The sequence below is a fragment of the Amblyomma mixtum genome, chromosome 2, assembly GCF_055824585.1.
Source record: "Amblyomma mixtum isolate Tamu chromosome 2, ASM5582458v1, whole genome shotgun sequence".
NCBI lineage: Eukaryota > Metazoa > Arthropoda > Arachnida > Ixodida > Ixodidae > Amblyomma > Amblyomma mixtum.
In genome coordinates, this window is record NC_143013.1 from 206,706,790 (window position 1) to 206,732,195 (window position 25,406).

At 45.1% G+C, this 25,406-nt stretch overlaps 1 long non-coding RNA gene and 1 pseudogene across 1 annotated transcript; one reads left to right on the plus strand and one right to left on the minus strand.

The window, feature by feature from the left end:
* Positions 1–2,509: 2,509 nt before the first annotated feature.
* Positions 2,510–9,135, minus strand: LOC149362357 (uncharacterized). The gene is made up of 3 exons (XR_016288495.1): positions 9,102–9,135; positions 5,851–6,003; positions 2,510–2,540 (listed from the first exon to the last, which is right to left on the minus strand). It is a non-coding gene; the product is annotated as an uncharacterized LOC149362357 (long non-coding RNA).
* Positions 9,136–11,435: 2,300 nt separating this feature from the next.
* LOC149362358 (beta-alanine transporter-like) lies at positions 11,436–25,061 on the plus strand (annotated as a pseudogene).
* Positions 25,062–25,406: the final 345 nt, after the last annotated feature.

Below are 25,406 nucleotides of genomic sequence, written 5' to 3' on the forward strand. Positions count from 1 at the left end.
CTTGCAGAAATTTAACCGAAGGCCGCTGCCATGTTAACCTTTTCAAAATGAAGGCCCAGAAACACAAAGTGTAGTCATGTGTCTGATGTAGAAAAAGGATGAAGGCATGAATCTTTCAGCTTCTTCAACAGCTGTGATGTGTTTGTAACTGGTATCGCTTGGTTTGGTTATTAGGGTTTAACGTCCCAAAGCAACTCAGGCTATGAGGGACGCCGTGTTGAAGGGCTCCGGAAATTTCGACCACCTGGGGTTTTTTAACGTGCACTGACATCGCACAGCACACGGGCCTCTAGAATTTCTCCTCCATCGAAACTTGGCCGCCGCGGCCGGGATAGAACCCACGTCTTTCGGGTCAGCAGCCGGGCGCCGTAACCACTGAGCCACCGCGGCAAGGCTGTTGCTGGTATTGCTTCGCACAGCTTCAGTCTTCTCTTTGACATTTCGTGAAATCATTCCATTTCTGTGAAAGATCTCGCTCGCAAACATTTTGGTTCTAATGAAGGAGCAAAAAAGACCCATGTCCTAGGCCTTTTTTTGTGACACTAAAGGAAGGCTCGCTTTTAGGGTCATTATTACGAAGAGGTCCATGTGGCAACAAACTTTGAAACAATTTCTGCAAGGGCTGAGTGTTCTGAAGCCTAAGAATTTCTCATGAGGCGCCCTGTAGATTGAGTGCTCTGAAGCCTAAGAATCTCTCATGAGGTGCCCTGTCGATACATCAGAACACCTAAGTAAGCTGTTACTGGGTCCTGTAAGTGATATGTCATTTGACATTAAGGGTATGTACTTTTCCTCGACACATGCAGCGATGATGTATATGTCGAGCGAAAGCATAAAAGACTTCGAAGAGTTGCGCTTCCAGATTGCTTGCGGAGGAAAGCACAAGAGTCTGGCCATGCTCAGCTGTTAGCTTTGCTTCTTTTTTGTTGAGTTCTGCAGTGAGTACTACGTAATGACAGAAGGTATCTGCATCGACTCATGTTTAACATCTGTCTGTGCGACCTCCATCTTGCACGACACGAGAGGCAACTCCATAATGCCCTTCATGCACCGAGTGTCAGTGTGTTCTGTCAGCTTCCTGGTCCTGTGTTTTCTGTTCTTAAAGTTATTACTGCCTTCATTCTCCACTCCATGAAGCCTGAATGTGCTACACTGGGTTGCTCCATGCGTCATGCAGTAACCTGGCCATTTTTTTCATACATCGGAGGCACTCAGGTCGCAAGCCATGCTTACTATATTCCGCAGATAAGTGTACATGTGAGACATATCATTTATAACCAATTTTAACAGTGGTATTTCGTGCAAGAATATCTAAATGCTACTCAATTTTTGCTCAAATTTTCAGATACACACTCTTATTCAGATTAAAAACATAATTTGGCTACTGTGCTCTCGTTATGCCACGTCTTGAGTTTGCATCAGTAGCTTAGAATAGTGCCTCTGTTACCTCTGGCGATGAAATCGAAAATGTTCAGCAGAAGATTGCATGCATCCTTTGTGATAGATATATTAAGCGCTGTCGTTTCTAAGACCAAGACTTTCTTCTAGCAGACCTTGGTATGTCTACTCTTTATGACATGGATTTTCTACATAAAGTTGTGCTCGGCTCTATTGACTGTGAGCCGTTATTGATGTCGCTGCGATTTCGTGTGCCTCAGGGAAAAACCACCAAATGCTATGATAGATTTTATCCTGACATGCATGCCATTTCACCAATGACTCGTTTGCAAATAACACAATTCAACTTTTTATGACACAGAAATATTTGCCTAATTTGCTGTTTTCATTGTTAATTCATTATGCTTGTTTTTCTTTACTATTATTATCATCGTATTTGTGACCATTTTTCTGTATTATGTCTGTTCACGTCATGGTGTTTGTATTGACTTAGTGTGCACTCGTTTAGGCCAATTGGCTGTTCAGGCACATTTAAAATAAAATATCTACCTATCTATTTAAGCAGAAGCAAGCACAGCACCAAGGTACTCACCAACTGTTTGAAGCACTGTGCGCAAGTTCTCGTGCCGACATGAATACAGGTACTTTGGAATGCACACTGTCCAAGTCTTCATCATGCCATGCCACTCCGACTCTCTGGTAGCAAAATTTTCCGCTAAAAAGAGAGCAATTTTGTTTATGTTAGACTAGTAATATTAAATTTTACTATATACTAGGTACTTCTCATCATTCTACCCCAGACTAAACCATACACCAGTGATCATCATGTTTTAATTTTGTTGTATATGATCACAAAATGTGGTGTAATTAACATGTTAGAAATTCTGGTCAAAATAAATCTGACAAAGTATTGTTTAAAAAAATCTGGGCACAAGGAAGAAGAAAGCTAGCCAGATAGCCTGGACGAATGTTTTCATTTTCATGCAAGCATCAGTACCCTTGCACACAAAATGTACAATTTAGTGGGTTTACCCTTCCAGAATGGAATTTCATGCTGCAACCATCTAGCAACGCGAAAAAAATTTTTAACTTCCATTCCAGACAAAGGAAAGAAAATTCCTCTGGTTTTTCTTCACAAGCCTCTGCAAGTATACAATTCAGTGAATCTAATCTGCAAGTACACAATTCAGTGAATCTACTCTGCAAGTATGTGAACCTACCAGCACGAGACAATGACAAGAAAGGAGACAAAGCAGGCGCTGACTCGCAACTGAAGTTTATTGAAGTAAACAGGGAGTACATAGAAAAGCCAAACAACACCACAAACCACACAGTTACAGATATGCTATACCACAACATGAGTAAAAGATCGCTCTTAACTTTCCTCTCATCTAGATAGTCCAACTCGTTGCATATGAACACGATGGACAGCACACTCACAGATTTGTCACCGAGTCATAAGATGTGTCTAGCCTCGATAATTTTCCGGTTAATCTGCTCCGAATGTATCGCCAAAATGAGTGTTGCCAAAAGGAATGGCTAGCAGCCTTCACATTCCTTGCGATGTACAGATAAGTTAGAACCCCTACCAATATCCAAATATCTCTTGTGCTCACGTAGTCTTACATTCACACACCTTCGAGTTTGACCAACATAAACCCAACCCCAAGATAACAGTATCCGATACACCACATACATTTTACAAGGTACATATGCTTTTCCCGGACCAAATTCACAAAATTATTCTTAACAATTTTACAGTTTGTAGACAACTTATTAGGGGCCAAAAGCACCATTTCTGCGTCATACATTCTGACCACATTTTTCAAATTGTGCGACAATCTACGTATGTACAGTAACACAGTCGATCTTTTGGTATCTCGATGGCTGGCCCTGGCCGTATCCTGCCAATCCCTGTGAAGGGGTTTTAGCTTTAACATGCTAAAGGGAAGAATGGCGCAGCATCAAGTAATAAGGACAGCAGGACAACAAGCACACGCACAAGTGCCAACCTTGGAGTGTATACAGAATCCAAGAGCACGTGCTTGACAATCAGCACTGACAGTCAAGGAAATGAGAAAACACTGATTTGAACATTCAAGATTGAATGAGCCCGACCCTTGACTGCCAACGCTGAATGTCAAGCACACGCTCTTGGATTCTGTATCTGCTCCAAGGTTGGCACTAATGCGTGTGTGCTCTCCTGCTGTCCTCGTTACATGATGCTATGCCATTCTTACCTTTAGCATGTCTGACCAACTTGATTAATCTTATACGCTCAGCTTTAACAATTTATCACACACTCCTGCAATAGCATGGTTGGGGAATAATGCTTTCGTAAGCTTTAAAATCTGCTCATGGAGACCACTTGTTATGCTGTGAAAGCATCACTTCATCAATACCGAGCCTAGCCTAGATGACGCAATGCTATCTTTCACTAGCTTAGAATAGTTCGGCCAATAGTCAAGTAGCTGCTTGACACTCCTGGGTGAATATCGGCAGCATACATGGCATGTGCAGAACATCAAGGTGAAGCCCAGAAACCGCAGCTCTTTTTGATGGGGCATTTCCTCTAAGGAAATGCTAAGTTAAAGAAAGGCCTTGCTCCTTAAACAACTTGACAATATGCACAGGTCCCACACTATCGCAACCTTTTATAAAAGACCAGAAAATCAGACGCAGTGAAAGATTTTCCCCCAGCCCATGCAAGTTCTTGGCAATCACTCCATCCACCCTGCTTAAGAGAATATTACTTAGCACAGAGGCATTCAATCGATACATATACTAGACTTTTGAACATATGCCGCACAGCCATACTCCAGAAACATGCTCTTCAAATAAAAGGAGGTAAGTCCAAAAAAAAAGACTATTACGCACCTGTTCCTAAACACAAGCTCATCATTGTGCTCCGATACACACATTCACAAGCTTTTCATAAGGTCCTCATACGGGATGGAATAAAATAGTTCTACATCGACAGTAACCCCCAGACAATGTGCTGGATTGCCATTCTTCAGATACTCAACCACGCTGTGAATTGAGTACAAGAAACCGATCTTCAAGATGCGAAGTAGACAAATGCTTTTGCAAATAACCAGACAAAATTTTGCAAGAACCCTTTTCTGAAATTTATCTGAAGAGCATGCTAGTGAATAGCATTTATTTTAAGAGCATGGCTGTAGAGTACTGCAGTGTGGTATGTGTTCAAAAATCTGGTATATGTAGTGGTTTGAAAATGGGCCTTGTGCTAAGAGATATTTTAAGTAGGGTGTATAGAATGATTGTCAAGGACTTGCATGGACTGGGGGGAAAAATCTTTTGCTATGTTGATGATTTTCTGGTCTTTTACAAATGTTCTGATAACTTGGGATGTGAACATATTCTCAAGCTGTTTAAGGAGCAAGGCCTTTGTCTTAGGTTTACCTTGGAGCAAATGTCGCCACAAAAAGAGCTGTGGTTTCTGGACCTTACCTTGATGATCTGCACTCACCATGTGCTCTGATGATATTCACCCAGGAGTGTTAAGCTGCTACTTGGACACAGGTTGGCTATTACAAGCTAGTGAAAGATAGCATTGGACTGTCAAGCCTGGGCTCAGAATTGATGAAGTCATGCTTTCTTAGCATGACGACTAGTTTCCAAGAGCACATTTTAGGTTAATGAACGCAGGATTTCCTAACCATGTTATTTGCAAGAGCATACAATAAATTGTTAAGGAAGCCGAAAGCTTTTCACGGCGACCGGCGCAATCAGGCCGGGGCCAACCAGCGAGATGCCAAAAGGCCGGTTGTGTTACCGTACGTACATAGATTGTCGCACAAATTGAAAAATGCGGCCAGAAGGTATGATGGAAAAGCGATTTTCTTGGCCCCTAATAAGTTGTTTAAAATATGTAAAATTGTTAAGAATAATTCTGTGAATGTGGCTAGAGAAAAGTACACATGTGGAGTGAAATGTATATGTACCTTGTAAAATGAACATGGTATCAGACCCTGTATCTTGTGGTCGGGTCTATATAGGTCAAACTGGAAGGTGTATCAATGTAAGATTACAGGAGCACAAGAGGGTAGGGGTTCTAACTTTTCTGTATATTGCAAGGGATGTGAAGGCTGCTACCCTTTCCTTTTGGCAGCACACATTTTGGCAGTAAATTCAGAGAAGATTAAATGGTAGATTATTGAGGCTAGACACACCTTACGACTCGATGACTAATGTGCAAATGTGTTGTCTATCGCACTAACACGCAATGAATTGGACTATCTCAATCAGGGGAATGTTCAGGGGCATTGACTCATGTTGTCATGTATGCTTATCTATAATTGTGTGGTTTGTGGTGTTGCTTGGCTTCTTCATGTATTCCCTATTCACTTCAATAAACTATGGCCGCGACTCAGCGACTGTCTTGTCTCTTGTCTAGTCTTTCGCACTGGTAGATTCACCATGATGTCTCACCTCTGCAGAAATCCAACACGACATTTTCCTCTTCACACTTGAGGTTCAGTGCATAATAAGGCCAACGCCAGTCATCCGCAAGAAAAGTTCATGGCTCCATTAACACCGCCTCCTGCTTACAAGACACAGTGCGGCATTCATTGTAGATTCTACCTGCAACACAGAACGCAAAGTTTTAGTTTGAGTGGACTAAACTAGGAAAGCAGCACAAAATATCTACAGCCAAACGGCCGAGCTGAAAGAATTAGAGGGTAGCGTAATAGTGAATATACTGATATAGTTTTGTGTAACATCTTCTATTCATATAAAATGTACGCTTTTTTTTCTTATGCTGACTCCTGGGTACAGTATTTTGTGCACTTATTGCATGGGCCCGAACTAGCAGCTTGCTAAGGGCCCAGATGCTTTTATCACCCTGTTTGTATAACCTTCATCCAAAGTGAATAAACTGATACTGATATTGCATGCAAGATATATGCATGATATATTGTGATATTCAACACTGCTACCATTGGCTTAGCCAACTATTTATGCATAACAAAAAATGCAGTATCACATAAATACTGATACAGTACTATTAGCGTTAATATTAGCAGTGCAGGTTCAATGAAAAAAAAGGGGCCTAGTGCTAGCTGCCATTCCCACAGCAGGCTTGTGACCAATCGCCAGTTTAAAGGAAAAAGGAATGACTGAAAAGGGAGAGAGCCAGTAGGAAGGAAGACGGGCATAAAAGGACTTAGGATACAATAGGCAGGCAAAGTTATTTAGACAGCAACCACAAAAGAAACATTAACAACCAAGTAAAGATGTACAAGACCAACCATACCATTGTGCACAGTGGATAACTTGTTAACCTCATTTAGCCCAAAATATATTTTCATATATACTTGTCCTATAAAGTGATTACATTCATTAATAGCATAACTGACCGACTGAAACCAAAACAGGGGTGAAGGGCGGTGAATGAGCCCTAGGCGTGATGCTTTTGCCTTCCTAGTGGGACACAGAAGGATCATTCAGTCGAACATCGGATCTCTGAGATTAATATGTAGTTTAATATTAGCGGAAAAATAGAACAACAAAGCAAGCAATGTAGCTGAACATTGTTCTATGCACATGAGAAAAAAAAGCATTATGAATAACCAAGTATGCAATGTTTGTAGCTGCACATTTCTTCACACACGTGTCTAAAACATATGCGCATGATTTGCCACAAGGTAGTGTCTCGTTTAGATAGGGTACCTGCTATGGCAGTAGTGCACAATCAGGCTGGAATGAAATGCAAACAGCGCCTATGAACAAGACAAAATATTTCACCTGTGTGATTTCAGCTTGAGTATGCAGCTAGCCTGATTCCTGTTTCTGGTTAAGAGATCTACCTAATACACATATATGAAACCTTTCTAAATGTATACCTCGCTGCAAAGTAGAAAAGTACTGCACATGTATGTTCGCATTTCGTTCCGGCCTAACTGTAAATGCATAATGTGTGTCTAATGCTCATCATTATCAGTCAAGGCTGTCACTTCCAACACCAAGCAGATACATGAAACCTGCAAAAACTCCTTGAAGGCAAGAGTCTGGAGACAAGCTTCTAGACCCACTCTGAAGGATGTAGATTTGGTGTTTAGTGTGGCATATAATTACTTCTGCATTAATAGCGAGCATGTAAGGCCAATACAAGGTGCTTCTGAATTTGGTCGCCTAAAATTTGCTTGGGAGAACGCAAAATAATGCTAAAGAGCAATCTATAGACACAATATTGCATGCTGAATAAACAACAAGAAAAAAAGAAGGCAATGCTCTGGAAGCACCTTCAGTCATTCAAGACAAAAATGATGAGGCATGTTGATGCTGCTGCTTGAACAATAGAAAAAAGCCACTACTGCTTACTTACAATAAACGCTTTCTCTGAGCAAGCAATGAAAGAGAGCTGTAACTCATGAAACCTCACGTCATTCTTTTTACAAAAAAAGAATTTAAAAGGTTGCAATGCAAGAATCCCTGCCATAATAGTATTCTCCTCACACTTGGGTTACACAAGCCAAGGCTTTTAAAAGCATGGGTTTTTGCATGTGTTCATTCTGAAGCATTACCCGGTTGAAGCGACACAAAATATTTACTTCCCCATGAACCTGTGCGTGTAGCATAATCACAGAAAATATTTTTTACACTGGACAGAAATACAACAGCATAGTGGCGTAACTGACACACAACAGGCTTCGGGGACAGTGCAAGACAATGATCTGAAATCCTACACAACAGACCTGCGACATTACAATGGCTAAATCCTTGATAGTACTATTTAACAGCCATCTAAATGCTCGTGCGCAACAGGTGGGAGCACTATACTGCGAAGCAACAGTAAACCTTTGCCACTAGTCTAAACAAAAGTGCGCCTCATTGCGACTTCCACTAAACTTTTTTGCTCCCAGTGCAACAAAGCAAGTACACAGGGGGCTCGAATGGCAACGATACGATGTGTTAGGCTATCATGTCATCATCTTAACATAAACAATGCATGTGGTCTCTGTTCCGGACTGCCAATCAGCCTCGAGAAGACAAAGATGCTTATAAAAAAAGAACAAAGCAACAAGCTATCAAACCTCACAGTGAACATAGAAGTAGCAGAACCATGTAACCTAGCCAGTAGTTCGAAGCTAAGCAGCAGAAGAAAATATGTTAAGGCCAGGACTGAGCAAACAGAAAATCATGGAGGAAACCTAAAAGCAGCAATAAGCAATGAGAGTGGAGTTGCCTTGATGTTCATTGTCAATACCTACTGCTCAAAGTAAAGGAAACCAGGGTATAAGAAATACAGGATTTCATATTATGCTTTGAGCAAATGCAGTGAGAATGAAACAGGGTAGAGATTTGTCCTATAACATTTTCACTCTTTACTTTGCACCTGAGGAAAATAAATTTGTGTGCAGTTCACCTACTGCTTGGCACTGTTCTAGAAGGAATGAATCCAGGTCTCGAAAAGTCTACAGAGAGAATACTGATGCTGCATGTGCATTTCTCTCTATACTCCCTCGTTTATTCCTTCCCTTAGGTTCAGGAGTCCACCGAGAGAAGTGAGACAGTTACTGCCCCATTTTCTTTCCTCAAAAACCAATTTTCATTTCATTTCTCTGAACTGTCCTGAAATGTGCATAAGTTACCAATTTTTTTAGTGCCCAATTACATACTGTAATTTTTGCAAGGAATATGAGGTTGATGAACAGAAAAAAAAATGTCTGGAATGGTACCTTTGGTAACTTGGCACCTGGACAAACAGCTGACCGACTGGGCGTCCCCAGGGGCTCTGCTGCGAGGCGTCCCTTGCAACAGTAGCCGGTTGTCCAGATCCAAAGGAACCATGCGAATGATTACCGAAAAGTTTAAGGACAGCAGATGCATGAACACAAAACAGCTTTTCAGCACTGTTGCAGTGGGATGAACGGTTCCAAATCTCTAGACTATACCTGGTAATAAATAAATTACCAGAAGACCATCTCGAGCGCAGAATGATCTCGAGCGCAGAGTTCAGTAAAGCAGAAAGTTGGGCTAGTTGGTATCGATCCATCTAAAAACGGAGCACAGAAAAACACGCAGAACACAGGGAGAGCGGACAGGACAAGCACATTCAACACGCACTACCAAGATGGACAGCTTGTGCTTAATTGAATCGAAAAGTTTACGCTGACCGACCAATGTTACTTCAAATAGAGACAGAAAGCGCATGCACGTTGTGCTGATGTTACCGTGAACATAACATGCGACGAGACACAGGGTTACAATACAAACAAAAAACCGCTTTCAAAATTTGAGAACCAATTGCTCACCTTCTCACAAGTTCACCAAACCGGAGACGATGCCGTGTGGCTGCCGCCAGTCACTCGTGATGCCCAGAAACAGTAAAAATGCAATCCCGCTGACTTTCATTGAGCAATTTCCAGTCGATTAAACTTCGAACTGTTCGCACCGACCACCGTTCACCTCACCAAGCATGTGTGCACGGAGGAAGTAAAATTCATGCGGGCAAGTCAGCCGCGCAAAACTCCGAGCACGATGCCATTTGCAGAGCTATGATGGCTAGCAGAGCTGCACGGGAAATTCATAGCCCCATTCGCGTATTCGCGTCCGCAAAAGCGCACCACCTTAAAAACATATCAGATGTATTTAATTTTACCGTAGCTTTTTTAGCTGACAACTTGAATGGTTTTACATATTAAAATTTTCTTTTCGTTTCATGAGCGTTGTTACCGCAAGAGCGCAGGGCATGCAGCTTGGCCATGACGAGTCGAAGCGCTAGCCAAGCCCGCAGTCGGAACCATGCGCGGAGTTGCGGAGTATGTGTGGTGTTGAGTGAACAGGTGCTTTAGAACGGTTTTTGTTCTTCCGTGTTCGCTGCGTGCGTCCTGCGCGCTGTATTGTCGTTACGGTGTGTGTATGTGTGCGGCCCGTACGCCGCATTGGAGTGTACGACCGCTTGCTGTCCCATGCGGCATCGATGCATAGTAAAACGACCGTGCAGAATGTGCGTCACAACGACAGTGGCCCTGCACTAAAGAGGAGACGAAGCCGGCGGAAAAGCTGCTCACCCTCGTGGGACTGCAAGAATCTGGCGAGGAACGGTCGACACGCGTTTCGGTGGATGATTTCGTTTATCAAGCTAAAAAATTCAGCACTGGCCAATAGCACTGATGAGCTGCTGCTGCGTCATGATAAACACCTGTCTAATGTTTATTACAAGCTTGTTGGATGTGAACGTGGCCATGAGTGGTATTCGTCGAGCAGCGGCCCTCAGGAGGTGGAACCAGTCGATACCTGAAGACGATTACTGTTTGCCCGCGCCCTGGCGCCTCGCTTCCAACCGCATGCGTTGGCGTTATTTATATCTGATTTTCACACGTAGCGGAACTGTCGCAAACATTACAGCCGCATCTTTCAAACGTGCCGTGTGAAGAGGACCATTTTTCATATTTTTTTGAGGGAGGGGGTGGGGGAATGAGCGGCTGCTCAAATGTCATTCTTTATTATTTTGAGCTTATTTTCCATATATGTGCCAGGTTGTCCCATTCTTGCCTCTTGGTTGCATGTAAGCAGTGCATTTATTGGGCATAAATTTCTTTGCTGTTGTATTTGCACAGGGTTAATGATTCTCATTGTATTGTGGTGACACATCATTGTATACACTCCTTGCAGAATGTCTAAGGGGGTAATAAATTACTGAGCAGAGAGTATGCCCTGTGATAAATGCGAGGAACATTACTGATTTACTTCACACTTGGCATGTTCTGTTGTCGTTAGTGGTTATGTATGCCTTGCCTGCTGCTTTCCAGTGTAGGGGCGAGAGGCATGTCAAGCTCCACTTAGCAGCTTTTTTCCGTCCACTCTTTACTGGTGAACATGGTAAAATAAACTGAACATAATGCATGCTTGCTGAGACTTAGCTTAGACTACAATTCATTTATTTACTCTCAGGGCCTATCAGCGCCAGATAGAGGAGTGGGTGGCTAACAAAAATACATGTGTAATAGGCAGATTAGTTAAGGTGATTATACACAGCATACTTGAAGGCGTCGGATGCAGTGATGGACATGACGAAGGCAGAGAAGACGTGACAGTTGAAAACGTAGAAAAGTAGAGATCTGCGTGAGCTTACACATGACTTAAGGTGAACACTAGCAAAAAATTAAGAAGGTGCAGAAGACTGAGGCCAGAGTTAAAGCTAGTTTAACAAAGAAAAGAACCTCTCAGCAAGCCAAAATGAGCACATGCAAGCAGTTACGTAAACATGGAACATAAAACTTTTTGGATGGAAGAAAAGCCAAGGCACATTGCTCATTGTGACGTTGCTTAAAAAGTGGGTGTCTAGTTGTTCACCTTCATATCCGGTCCTTCCACACCTAGCAACTGAAATGCCATCAATGAGGAGCATCTCCAATCACTAATTTAATGGGAGGTACACATCTCCAGATATCAGAGGCTTGGTGTCTCATTATAGTCTAGATAGTTTGGTAGATATAAACATTGCCACATCTAAGAGGCATGTGGTAGCCTTGTAGGGGGTGTATTTTGTAAGTCTTACAGCATGTTGTGCAATGCTGGCATGTTTCATTATTTACATTGCAGTAATATGTTAGCACAGGCGAGAAAGTTTGTAACTGAGCAGAAAAAAACAATATTCATGCCATGTCTTAGCCGCATTCTTAGTACCATATAAAACATAGTGCGTATAAGGAACTCCTCATTTTTTTATAATTTTTCTTTCTGAGCACTGGTTTTTTTGCAAGTTAGCAGGGTTCTACAGTCTTCTGTGGCTGTCGACTGGCCCGCATGTTTGTCAAAGCTGCAGAGTTCATGATGGGTCGTGTCAGTGCAAGCTAAATAAAGGTGGATAGGAAATTCATGCTTCCAGAGTACATTCCAGAAAAAACAGCTATTATTTCGTAGTCAGGATGAGGGAGCAGCACCGACGGTGCACATCCTCCTTGTCACTACAGCAATTATGGCTGCTCACTGCTTTTTTGCAGCGTTTCATTTATCCGCAGGAAGACCAGGCATGAATGGCCGGCTATAGGTACCTAATAAATTGAACATTGCAATTAGCAATATTTTGTTGTGCCTGTGCTTTTGTTATCCGTGAAGGAGTTAGCGTTTTTGATTGATGGTTGTGTAGCAAAGATGTGACTGCTACATTGCACTGCATTCACAAATTTGTTTGCCCATGCTTTTGGCTTTCTCAGTGGTTCGTTTCCTTATCAAACGGCAGACGGAAATTCGGCTTTCACCTTGTGCACTTTCATCATGTTTGTAATGTATTTTCAGCTGGTGTTCAGTTTCAATTTAGAGAAGTTGTCTAACTATTGTTTGTGTAAATTTTATCTCTTGACCTCATTAAGCTGCATTTCTAAATTATTTATTAAATGCATTTATTAATTGTTACCCTGTCATGTGGTTAGCAACATGGTGAAAATATTTTTTTATGAAGTCAACGTTCTTTTAAAGTTATAGCAAAGTAAGTCCTTTGTTATTTAATGTTGCTTACAATTTGTAGCAATCCCTCAACGTTGAAAGAACATTATGCGTCACTTGGGTCTCATTTGATTATTATCACCCCCCCTCGGATCTTCACCTTTGCACATGGGGTTAATCTCATTGTCGCCATGCTAGTTTGTGGACATTGTTGAACAAGAGTAAACCACACAGATCGGAAATGGGACGTCATGTGGTGCCTAGTCCGGGGGCCAACAGTTACGGCGAGTAATACGTTTCAGAAAATGCATAATACGGCCAGCCACCTTCACGAATGTGTTACGGATGGACCCTCCATTTCAGATGCAACAGAGCAAGCGTTCGTTCTGTTATGGAGAGTTTGTACGTAACATTCACGGAATTTTTTTGCAGTGTGTCCCAAAAACTGGATCGATTATAAGTTCGTTGCAGCTACGTTTAAGCGCACCGTATCTCGTGCAAAGGAGTTGCACGATACTGAACGCTACGAATTCCTTTCAAAATCTGGTAATAGGCGCGCTTTATTCAATTACCTAAAATCCAGGAAACTAATCTCGTCCACCATGAACGCTGTCTCCCTAGTTCAGTCACCGGCTGAACTTGCACAGTCCCTGGAAGAGATAGGCAGAGGTCTTGAGCGCCGGTTTACGGCTCTTCTTCCTTCTCCTCAGAGATTTCTTGCCACTTTGGACGATTTCGAGGAGGTCACCCTCACTGAGCTCTCGAACACTGCATCCCGCCTTCCACCCGCGGCCCCTGGCCCTGATGGTGTGACTTCTTCTATGATTAAAAATTTGTTCGAGGAATCTCCCACCGACTTACTGGCGCTTATAAATTACTCTCTTAAGGGGCCATGGATTCCAAATGAGTGGCGTTTAGCAAAGATTATCCCGTTGCTTAAAAAGCAGGGAGATGGTTATGTGTTAGACAATATAAGGCCAATTTCTTTAACTTCGAATCTCGTTATGTTAATTGAGAGGGTGTTGCATGATAGAATAATGTCTGTTATTTCAGAGACTGGGTTGTTGAACCCTTGCCAGATTGGTTTCAGACCAGGATGCTCTATATGGTGTGCCCATACCGATCTGGAGAGCCGCATACAGTTAGCTCGGCGCCGAAACCAATACGCAGCGCTTGTTACTTTAGATGTATCTAAAGCCCATGACAGCGTTGAGCACAGGACGCTCTTGCAAAGACTGCAGGCAGTAGAACTTCCGAGATACTTTGTGGCTTGGGTTGCTGAATTCCTTGCTGACAGGGAATTTTACTGCTTTCAGAACGGTGTTTCATCAAGCAAATTTCGACAAGCGAGAGGAGTGCCCCAAGGGGCGGTCCTCTCCCCTGTACTTTTTAACATCTTACTCAGCAGTATTCCCTGCAGTCCTCAGGTGTCCACTTATGTGTATGCTGATGACATCACCTTTTTTGCTTCAGAGAACGACATTTCCTCTTTGTGCCAGTCCTTACAGTCCTACCTGAATGTCCTAGACCAATGGTTAGGAGACATTAATCTGTCCCTTAATGTCAATAAATGTGCTTTATTGGTTTTTCCGCTCTCTCGTCCAGTTAATATCTCTATTGTTTACCGGAACCATGTAATTCCTCAAGTGCAAAGTGTCAAATACCTCGGAGTAATTTATGATCCTTCTCTTTCCTGGGGGGCCCATATCGAGCAGATCACTGTGAAAGGAGTCCGAGCAGTCGGTATGCTGCGCAGGCTGAGCAGTGTACGTTCTGGCATGAGAAGGCACTCACTTCTTATGATTTATAGAATGTACGTCCGTCCAGTCTTAGAGTTCGGCTGTGTTTTATTCTCTGGTGCACCAGCGTATAAACTTCGCCCCTTGATTCTCTTGGAGCGGGAGGCGTTGCGCCTTTGTTTGGGCCTTCCAAAATTTGTGGCGAATTCCGTTTTGTACCTGGAAGCGCGTACTCCATCATTGATTTCTAGATTTCGGCTCTTAACGGTGAAAACGTTCGTAAGAATGTGCGATTCTTCGCTCCATGCCTCCAATTTGATCTTCCTTCGTCAGCCTAGGCTATTTTTGAACGAAACCTGGTCTCGTTTCCGTACCCCTCAGATATGTTTGGTGCAATCCCTCCTGGACCCCTTAAACGTCCGCATTTCGGACATCCGTCCGGTATGCGCCAACTCATCTATTCAGATTGTCTTCGATGACATCTTTCCAAAACATGCAAAGTTAATGCCTTTTCATTTGCTCAGCGGTTTATTGCAGGATTACCTGCTGTGCTTTAAATCTCATGTGCTCATAGCGACAGACGCCTCACAGTGTGAAGAAAAGGCCGGTGTTGGCATTTTCTCCATCTCCCTTGACTGGTCATTCTCACTCCGCCTTCCCGATTACACCCCTATTTATTTGGCCGAATTTCTAGCAGTAGTCTTAGCGTTGCGCAAATTAAACAGCTCCTTGTCTTCTGTCATAATTATGGCAGATTCATTATCGTTGTGTTCCTCTCTCACCGCGCCTACAACATCTCAGGCACTTCGGTTACTCAAATGCTTGGTTCCACCCCACGTGTGTTCATTACGGTTGGTCTCGGTGCCTGGGCACAGAGGAATCCATTTGAATGAGGTTGCTGATACCCTGGCGAAGGCATCTCTTCAAGGCCCAGTCGTATCTGTGCTTCCACCCAGCGCATATATAACCGCGGCCAGGTTTCGCAGGTATCTGCTCTTGAAAGAATTCGCAGCATCAGCTCTGACCTCCTCTCCCGAATTCCGGCATCTCCTTTACCCGTGGTGCAGTAAAGGATGGCGATCACGCAAGCTTGAGGTTTCCTTCACGCGTCTACGTTGTCGCGTGCCTCTTTTAAACTTCTACCTTTATAGATCTGGTCTGGCGGTCTCCCCATTGTGCCCGTCCTGCGGAGAACCCGAAACGATAGATCATTTCTTGTTGACCTGCCGCCGTTTCTCCTCTTTACGGAGCCGCCTGCTGGAGCTCCCGTTACGACAGCTTGGTTTAAGTCTGTCAGCTGGGGTTGCTCTGTCTCTTGGGGCTTCCTCCCTTGGGCACAGCAACTGGAATGTGCTCTCCGCCATGCAAAACTTCCTTACAGACACTAAACGGCTGCCGTCTTAAGCTGTGCTCTTTCTCATGATCAATATTTCTCTGGAATCAAAGCTTTCTGAAACGTGGAATATTTAGCCCCGTTCTCTATTTCAGTCACCGATCTCACAGCATTTGTTTAGCCTATTTCAATTACTCATCTGAGATCCTTTCATTTATTTCCTAATTGCTATTATTATCATGATTGATTTATTTTTCCCCACCATTATTTTCCTGTTTAACATTTTGTACACCTATCAGTTGCCGCCTGTGTCTTGGCCAATCCCCCGCAGTGGGTATGCGCCATTTTCTAGAGGACAACAACAACAACAACAACAACTTCGCAGCTCTTGAGCGGCTGGGTTTTCTAGCAGAGTCTCTGAACCCAATAATAGGCGCCACACTGCTAACAGTCCTCCACGTTCGTTGTCGTCCACTGCGGTGTTCCACTGGTCAGTGCGGTATCAAAGTATTGAATCCTTGCTACTGGAAGCTTCTGCTCGTGATAACACGCAAGCTGCGCTGGAGCTTGACCCCAGAGGCAGAATCGGTAGGACTTTTTCTACTTCCAAGGCATCTGCATCCGTGCAGAGAAGACAATGCCCCAAAAGAGGATGCGAGTTCGGACGTGGGCCCCAAATTACCAACTTCTAGCCTTCTCGAGGGCTTCGTCGGCACTGATTCACGAGCCCTCATTCAGGAGAACGTCTACGTCATCTTGGGACACGTTGATTCCAGCAGTCAGTGTTGCTGAGCACCACCCTCACCGTGATCGTGCTCCTGATGCACGCGTTCGCCTACCGGCTCATCGGCCGCCCCGTGGACCGCTGGTGCCAGCCGCCTTCGGAGTTCAGCGACTGGCCCGTCCAGCAGTGGAAGAACGTGGCGATTCCTGTGCTGGCCGACGGAAGCTTCAGCAAGTGCACAGTATACAGCCCGCCAGTCCCGGTGAGCCGAATGGATCATTTCATTTGCCTCAATATTTCTACCTCCTCTACATCAGTTGTGTGAGTGAGGTTTCCTCCTTTGCCCGTACTTACTGTCTGCCTCGATACTTCCTTCGCAGAGGAACCGTCCTGGCACTGTATTTTTGCCTTCTGCCCCCCCCCCCTCCTTGTGCACACCGAATTGTTAGAAACTTACCTCCTATGGCACGTAATATCTACGTGCAGTTTTCATTTTTAGAGCCGTATGTATCATCATCATCATCAGCCTAAGTATGTGCACTGCACGCCAAACGCCTCTCCCATGTCTCTTCAATACCCCTCTCCTTTGCCAGCTGCAGCAATAGTATCCCCGCAAAGTTCTTGACCTTATCCGGCCAACTATTTTCTGCCGCCACCTGCTACGCTTGCCTTCTCTTGGAATCCTTTCTGTTGCATTTAAGCACCAGCCGTTAAATTGCCTTCACGTGACATGCCGTGCTGAAGCCAGTTTTTTCTTCACAACAAATCGTGCTTTTAGAAAACGAAAGGAGGTGCCATGTGCCACCTGGTCCAGTCTCCATACTCCGTAGATATGTTACGTGCAGTCTATCTTTGATCCCTTAAACATTCATTTGACAGATCTCCATCCAATGTATAACTACTGTCCTTCAGTCAAGATTCCATTTGATGACATTTTCCCATCGAATGCAAAGCTGCAGCCCTTTCCTTTCCTCCACGGTTTTTTGCAGGACCACCTAAGGTCCTTTCCTTCTCATATTCTCATTGATGCCTCGCTGGATCGTGAAAAGGCAGGTGTGGGCATTTTTTCACCTACATTGGGATGGGCCTTTTTTCTCCGTCTTCCTGACTTCACTCCAATTAATCTGGCCGAATTATTAGCAGTAATTTGAGCCTAACAAAAATTAAACCCAACCGTTTCAAAAGTAATGGTTTTGCCGGACTCTCTATCTATTTGCTGTACATTATCATCACCCACTGAGTCTCGGGTATTGCGCCTTAAGCAGCTGATCCCGCTCCATCTAACTTCGGTGGGGTTGCTTTGGGTACAGGGGCACATGTGCATTCAGTTTATTTATTTATTTATTTATTATTTATTACAGTACCCACAGCGCCGTGAGGCATTACAGTGGGGGGAAGACGACTGAAGCACAGTCGAAAAAGCAGGAAATACAGACAAAAAGAAGCTAGGCAAGCAACTGAATTTACAATCAAACAAGCAGACAGGTAACACTTTTACAATCATTGAAGAAACAAGGGCTTAATTACAATGCATATTTCGCAGTGAGGAAAAAAAAAACATCAGTGGAGGTAATGGTAGCAATATCATGGGGGAGATTATTCCATTCTCGAATTGTTTGGGGGAAGGAGGACATCTTGAAGAAGTTCGTTTTACACCTGATATCTTTAATTTTAAAGGCATGATCAAGACGCGGTGAGGTTGCCGATTCCTGAGCAAGGGCCGCTCTCTGCGGCCCAGTAATTGCGATCCTGCCAACCTGCGCATATACAGCTGCCGTGAGCTTCCGCAGTTACACATTATTTCAGGTATTTTCACGCTCGGCACTTGCTTCATCTCCCGAATATCAGCATCTTCTGCATCCTTGGAGTAACAAAGACTGGCGCTTGCGAAGACTGGATGTCTCTTTCACGCGTTTTCGATGCCGAGTACCTCTGCTAAATTTCTACCTTCCCAGATCTGGTTTGGCGGTTTCTCGACTGTGCCCATTTTGTGCCGAGCCTGAGACAATGGATCACTACCTGCTGTTCTGCCGCCGCTTCTCTTCTTTGAGGAGGTGCCTAATAATAATAATAATAATTATTATTATTATTTACTTGAAAAATGACATTGTACAAACACGAGCCTGCCCAAGCCAACAATGGGCTTGTGGGGCAGGGCTCGGCAGAATGGAGCAAGCCAGAGAACGGCACAGTCAATCCGTCAATTAGAAATTCCGTTTCACCACCTGGGTCTGCCTGTGTCCACTGCGGTTGTTCTTTCCTTTGGCGCTTCATCGCTTGGGCGAAGCAACAGGAGTGTGCGGTGTGGTGTTGAAAATTTTCTTCTAGAAATGCAGCGACTCCCATGATAACTTCTTTAATATGATTATTATTATTTCTATTTATTTTTATTTTCTTCACTTTCAAAAATTTAATTCATTATTTTTTTCGCTGTCTTTCAGTCAGTGCAAAATTGAACCATTACATGCATTGCATTCGAATTTGCACAAAAAGCCATTGTTCCGTCTTCGATCTCCCAGCTAACAGATCCCCTGTCGTTGCGTCGTTCAGTCTGTCAGCCTATACCCTATTAGTATTCCCTTTCCTCTATAAATGCTCCACTTTCCATCAGTTCTCTGCCTTTGTCTTGGCCACTCCCCCGTAGTGGGTATGTGCCATTTTATTTAAGGCGAACCAACCAACCAACCAACTGCGGTAAACAACAACACCGGTCGCTGCACTTGTCAGGCGGGTGGCAGCACGCAATCATGGGCTGTCTGAACGCGAGACCCTCAATATGACAAATGCACTAATCATTAGCCGCATTACATACCACCTTCCATACCACATACTCACTCAGCGGCAAAGACAACAGGCAGACATCCTAATACGCACGGCTGTCACCTCTGCCTTACGTCTTCCACGGACGGTTAGCACGAAACACCTCCTGGCCACTGGTACCCACAATACAGTGATCGAATTAATAGAGGCTCAACGCACCAACCAATTAGTCCGCCTGAGTCGCACGGAAACAGGACAATGCCTACTGCGACAGCTACGTCTCAATCCACCAATTCCCACCCCAACAAGTCCTACACCTTACATGATTTCTCTGCGCACGCAGGATCACATATATCAGAAGCCCCTACCGCGCAATATGAAAGCTAGTCTCCATCACGGTAGGCGGCAGGCACGAGCGAGCTATTACACCAAAACATACAGCAGCCGCTCCGATATTCTTTATGTCGACGCAGCACAAAATTCTAAACCAGGATATTTCACGGCAGTCGCAGCCTATGAAGACGGCACAGTGGGGGCCGCCGCCACTATCCGAACTAATTCGCCTGCAGAGGCGGAAGGAGCCGCCATCGCACTTGCTCTGGCCCACTCCATCATTGACAAAAACATAACTGAAATTTGCAGATTCACACGCCGCGTACCGCCACTACCTAAAGGGCGTGGCGACTCCGGCAACACACCGTATTCTAACCACGGCCACCTCTCTCGACCGAACGGTTACTCTGTCGTGGGTCCCTGGGCATGCCTCGATCCCCGGTAATGAGGGCGTTCATGCGCTGGCCCGAGAACTCTCCTCCCGGACTCCGGATGATCAGGCACCCAACCCTGCGCAAGAAGCCCCATCGGTCCTCTCTACATATCACCAAATCACCACATTTTACAAATTCAGCCGCATGACACTCCCACCACCCCACAGTACCTTGTCGCCCTTATCCAGCGCCACATGGCGACAATTACAGACAGGCTGCTTTATTTCACCCCACCGTCTCTCATGCTTTCACCCCACCTTTCCTTCTGATTGTAACACCTGTGGCGTGCCCAAATCCACACTTTTCCACGACCTTTGGGAATGTCCTTCCCTTAAGGCAGTACCCCCCATCCCCAATCCCACTCATTCTTCCTGGGAGGCTGCTTTACGGACCGCTCAGCCCGCCGGCCAGAAGTGGCTATTGGATCGGGCTTTACGTGAAGCACAAGCCCGTGGACTCCTGGACCAGTAGGGGACCACCCTGGAAGATTTTTTTTGTGTGTGTGTAATAAAGTTGTTTCCATCCAACACCGGCAAGCCCTTGTCTGTCTTTTCCCGCATTCGTCCTCGTGGTACTGCTTCACGCTTTGTTGTAAAGGATGGATTACCAACTAGCGAAAACCTACACGCTATTAAGCCCGTATTATTCGTCTTAATTTGGGCTATGATGTCATTAACTAACGTTTTTTTCCCTCATCCACTCTGCCGGCTTCCGCTGTGTTAATGTTACACGATCATGTTTCTTTCCATAGCTCGCTGCGTTCTCCTGAATCCCGTTTGGTAAACCTCCACATTCCTGCTCCTCAGTTGAGCACCTGTAGGATACAGCTCTTGTATCTGTATGAGGCACTAAAGAGCTTCACATTTGGGTCATCCGTCACAGTATTTGATTGATGACAAACCGCTAATATAAATGCTGTCTCTTTGGGCTCGCGTCATAAGGTTAACGGGAATAGGATGACAAGTAATCTATAATGTCGTTTGGCTAACCGCCAACAGCATATGTAGCAGTATGCAGTTATATGACTTTCGTTTCATTTCGGCAGCCGGATAAGCAAAAGGAAGTGTATGATGTGGTGAGAATGCAGAGGTAGTTCGAATTATGCTCTATCACCGTAACCGGCCTGACAACGCGCTCTGCATTGCAAAGGCGTCTCCCATGTCTCGCCAATTAACCCTGTCCTTCGCCAGCTCCCGCCACCGTATCCCCGGAAACTTCTTAATTTCACCCGCCCACCTAACTTTGTGCCGCTGCGTGCCACATTTGCCTACCAATAGAATCCACTCCGTTACCCTTAAGGAACAGCGGTTATCTTGCCTTCGCATCACATGCCCTGCACAAGCCCATTTGTTCCTCTTGATTTCTACTAGGATGGCATTAACCCGCGTTTGTTCCCTCACCCACACATCCCGTTACCGGTCCCTTAGCTCTACACCTGTCATTTTTCTTTCCATACCTCGCTGCGTTGTCGTTAGCTTAAGCTGAACCATTTTCGTTAGCCTCCACGTCTCTGCCCTGAAGGTGTGAACCGATAGGATACAGCTGTTGTATACATTTCTTTTGAGAGATATTGGTAAACTGCCATTAATGGCCTGAGAGAAGCTGCCATATGCGCTCCACCCAATTCCTTTAAGCACGAAATGCTTTTAGCCAAAGCCACCTAGACACACAAGATGGCGCTGTTTTAGCTCCCGTTGTAGGCAGTGAGGTGACGCTACGCCGAGAGCAACAGCCAAGATCCGGGCAATGAATTCCACTCATCCGGGCACTGAATTTCACACATCCGGGAGCTGAAACGAGAGCATCTGGGCACCGTACGAGATTTAACGAGACACTCTAAGCCCTCCATCAGGACCGGCATACAAGCGCCGGTAGCTTCGCGCCGAGCGGGTGGTGGCGTTTCTCCGTTCCTGTACGGTGCGGTTCGGGTGTCCACCGAGATGACAGAGAATTACTGCGGCATTTTCTTTCCTCAAAAAGCGTTGCGTTCAGAGGGCAAGGCATCGCGCCGAACGGATGGTGGCGTTCCTCCCTTCCTTTACGGTGCGGTTCGGGTGTCCACCGAGATGACTGAGAATTACTGCGCCATTTCCTTTCCTCAAAAAGCATTGCGTTCAAAGGGAAAGGCATCGCGCCGAACGGGTGGTGGCGTTCCCCCTTTCCTTTACGGCGTGGTTTGGGTGTCCACCGAGATGACACAGAATTACTGCGCCATTTCCTTTCCTCAAATAGCGTTGCGTTCAAAGGGCAAGGCATCGCGCTGAACGGGTGGTGGCGTTCCTTCCTTCCTGTACGGTGCGGTTCGGGTGTCCACCGAGATGACAGAGAATTACTGCGTAATTTCCTTTCCTCAAAAAGCGTCGCGTTCAAAGGGCATGCATCGCGCCGAACGGGTGGTGACGTTCTGTGGACTGCCTGGCAGCGCTACAACACGCTTTCGCGTCGCACTCCTAAAGGCGAAGCTTAAGCGTCATTAATTAGCAGTTAATTAGTATTTAGTCATTAATCAGTAATTAGTCACTAATTAGTAATTTCTCATTACTTCGTCATCAATTATGTGTGACGTAATACAGTGGTGACGTCCCCAGTGTCACATAGGCAAAGTGGTGCGGAAAACGTTTTCGCCTCTACGCACTTTAGACAGTTTCGAACGCGCTGCATATACATTCCTCTGAGGCCTGCGTCTCGTCGTGTCCGCGTACGCTTTGTGTTATGCCCGTAAACATTTAATGCTTACTCTACTCGGTTATGGGAGAGGCAGAGAATTTTTTCTTCTAGTTATTTCTCTCTGATGATCCGGATCAGCGGCCTTTAGCAGCCCTAAGTAGATGTACTCTCTTACCACTTCCAGCACCTCGCTACCAATTGTGAACTGGTGTTCCCTTGCGAGACTGTTGAATATTACTTTGGTAGTCTGCATGTAAATTTTAGTACGGACCGCTCTGCTTTGCCTGTGTAACTCATTGATCATGCTTTGTATCTAATCTCTTGACTGACTTAGGAAAGCAACGTCATAAGCGATTCGTAATTTACTTACGTATTCTCCATTAAGTAACCCGCCGCGATGGCTCAGTGATTCCTGAGCATGGCTGCTGGCTCGAAGGACGCGGGTTCGATCACGGTCGCAGCGGCTGATTTTAGATAGAGGCGGATTTCCAGAGGCCCGTGTACTCTGCGATGTCAGTGCACGTTGAAGAACCCCAGGTGGTCGAAATTTCCGGAGCCTTTCACTACGGCGTCCCTCGTAGCCAGAGTTGCTTTCGGACATTAAACCCCCATGAACTATGAACCACTCTCCGTAAAGTCCTATCCCCAGCTGCTTCCAATCCAGGCCTCGGAACTCTATTTGTAAACAGGTGGTGAATAGCATTGGCGAGATCGCTCCACACTGCCTGACACCCTTCCTTATTGGAATTATATTACTGACTGTATCAAAGACTACGATAGCTGTGCAGTCCCTATACAGATCTTCCCGTATTTTCACATGACTATTCTATACTCTGATTCCGCAATGCCTTCTGAGGTTTCCACTGAGTCAAAGGCTTTCTTGTGCTCAGTGAACGCTATATGTAGGGGTTCGTAACATTCTGTGCATTTCTCAGTCGCCTAATTGATTGTGATTATGGTCTCTTCTCGAGCATCCTTTACGAAAGCCTGCCTGATCATTTGCTGTATTGAGGTCTATGGTTATCCTTATTCTCGTCGCGACTACCTTAGTAAATATCCTGTAGGGAAAGGAGAGAAAGCTGATCCGTCTATAATTTCTACACTCCTTGAAGCCTCCTTGGTTAGGCCCTGTGATATTTAACTTTTTAAACACACAAAATTGGAACTAATTAACAGTGGGAATAACTTAAATCTGATTATTAATGCATAGTAGCTTAATTACCTAATTAGTATAAGTTATACACAAACGGAAGTCCACTCATGCTGACATCTCCTTCCTGAAAAGAAAGCATTTCAAATCCGAACTCCGTCAGTTTTACGAATTTTGAAAGTGCTCGCTAAAACGTCTGGTATATCGGGTAAATGACTGATATTATTTATATCGACATATCATTTTTGCTAGTTACCTAAATACTTGAATTCCGCAGTACTGATCCACGCTTCTAATGTCATCCAGAAATATTTTTGATGTACTGTCACATTCTATACTTATATTTTCAAACTCTTTCTTTTCGATTTACCGCAATCGTGGCTCACGTTTAAGGTTAAGTGATCATTTAAATATAACTTTATATTCTTACTCAGTATCGCTCTGCCCTTACCATTTATTGTGACTCAATTCTTTTTTTCTTTTTATTAAGGACGACAGCCAAGAGGAGCGCCACGAAGTTGTCTGCGACCGATGGGACTACGACACAAAGGACGTTAGTGAGAGCGTCGTCAGCATGTGGGACCTCGTTTGCGAACACAGCTGGCTGTACTCCTTCTCCACCTTCGTGTACATCATGGGTCCGCTGTCCCTCGTGCCTGTGGCCGGTATAATGGCAGACCGCGTGGGGCGCAGGCCGGTCATCCTGGGGAGTGCCGCCATCATGCTGCTGGCCAGCATGGCGGCCAGTTCGACAAATTCCCTGGGTGTCTTCCTCTTGGCCAGGATTGTCGTCTCCGCTACGACCAGCTCGACCAACGTGTTGCACTTTATCGTCCTCTACGAAGTGACGGGAAACGAGCACCGGGCGCTGTACATCCTTCTGGCCAACATTGTCGGTACCTCAGTGCCGCCTGCGCTCTATTCCCTGCTGTCGCCGCTCCGTCCTAGCTGGAGGCTGTCGCACGCACTCCTCGTCGCGGCCACGGCCATTGTGCTGGCCTGGTGCTACTCCTCGAGGAGTCCCCCGTCTGGCAGCTCGCCACGTGGAGAGTTCACCATGCTGAGAACACCGTGCTGCATGCGGCCAAGTGCAACGGAGTGGATATAGCCAAGGCCAGAGCCTCCTTCAGAGCGCTCAGGCGACAGCTTGAGAAGCGGGAGACATCCTCCGGAGCAGGGACAGGTGCATCGGAAACCATCTTCCTTGCGGCTTCGTTCACCATAGTACGGGGAAGCGTCGGTGTATACCGTGCTGTCCCTGTGCCCTATTGTTTTTTCATAGTATTCTGCTCTGGCTCTCCTCCTGCTGGCATGGAGGTTTGGGTCCATGTTGCGGGGAATGGGTTGTACGCTTATGTTTCTTCTTAGTGCGTCTGGTATGTTTGCCCTGTTGTTGTGATGGTTCTCCGTCTCCCGACCCAACCTAGTCAGAAGTGCTCGTCCGGTTCTTGTG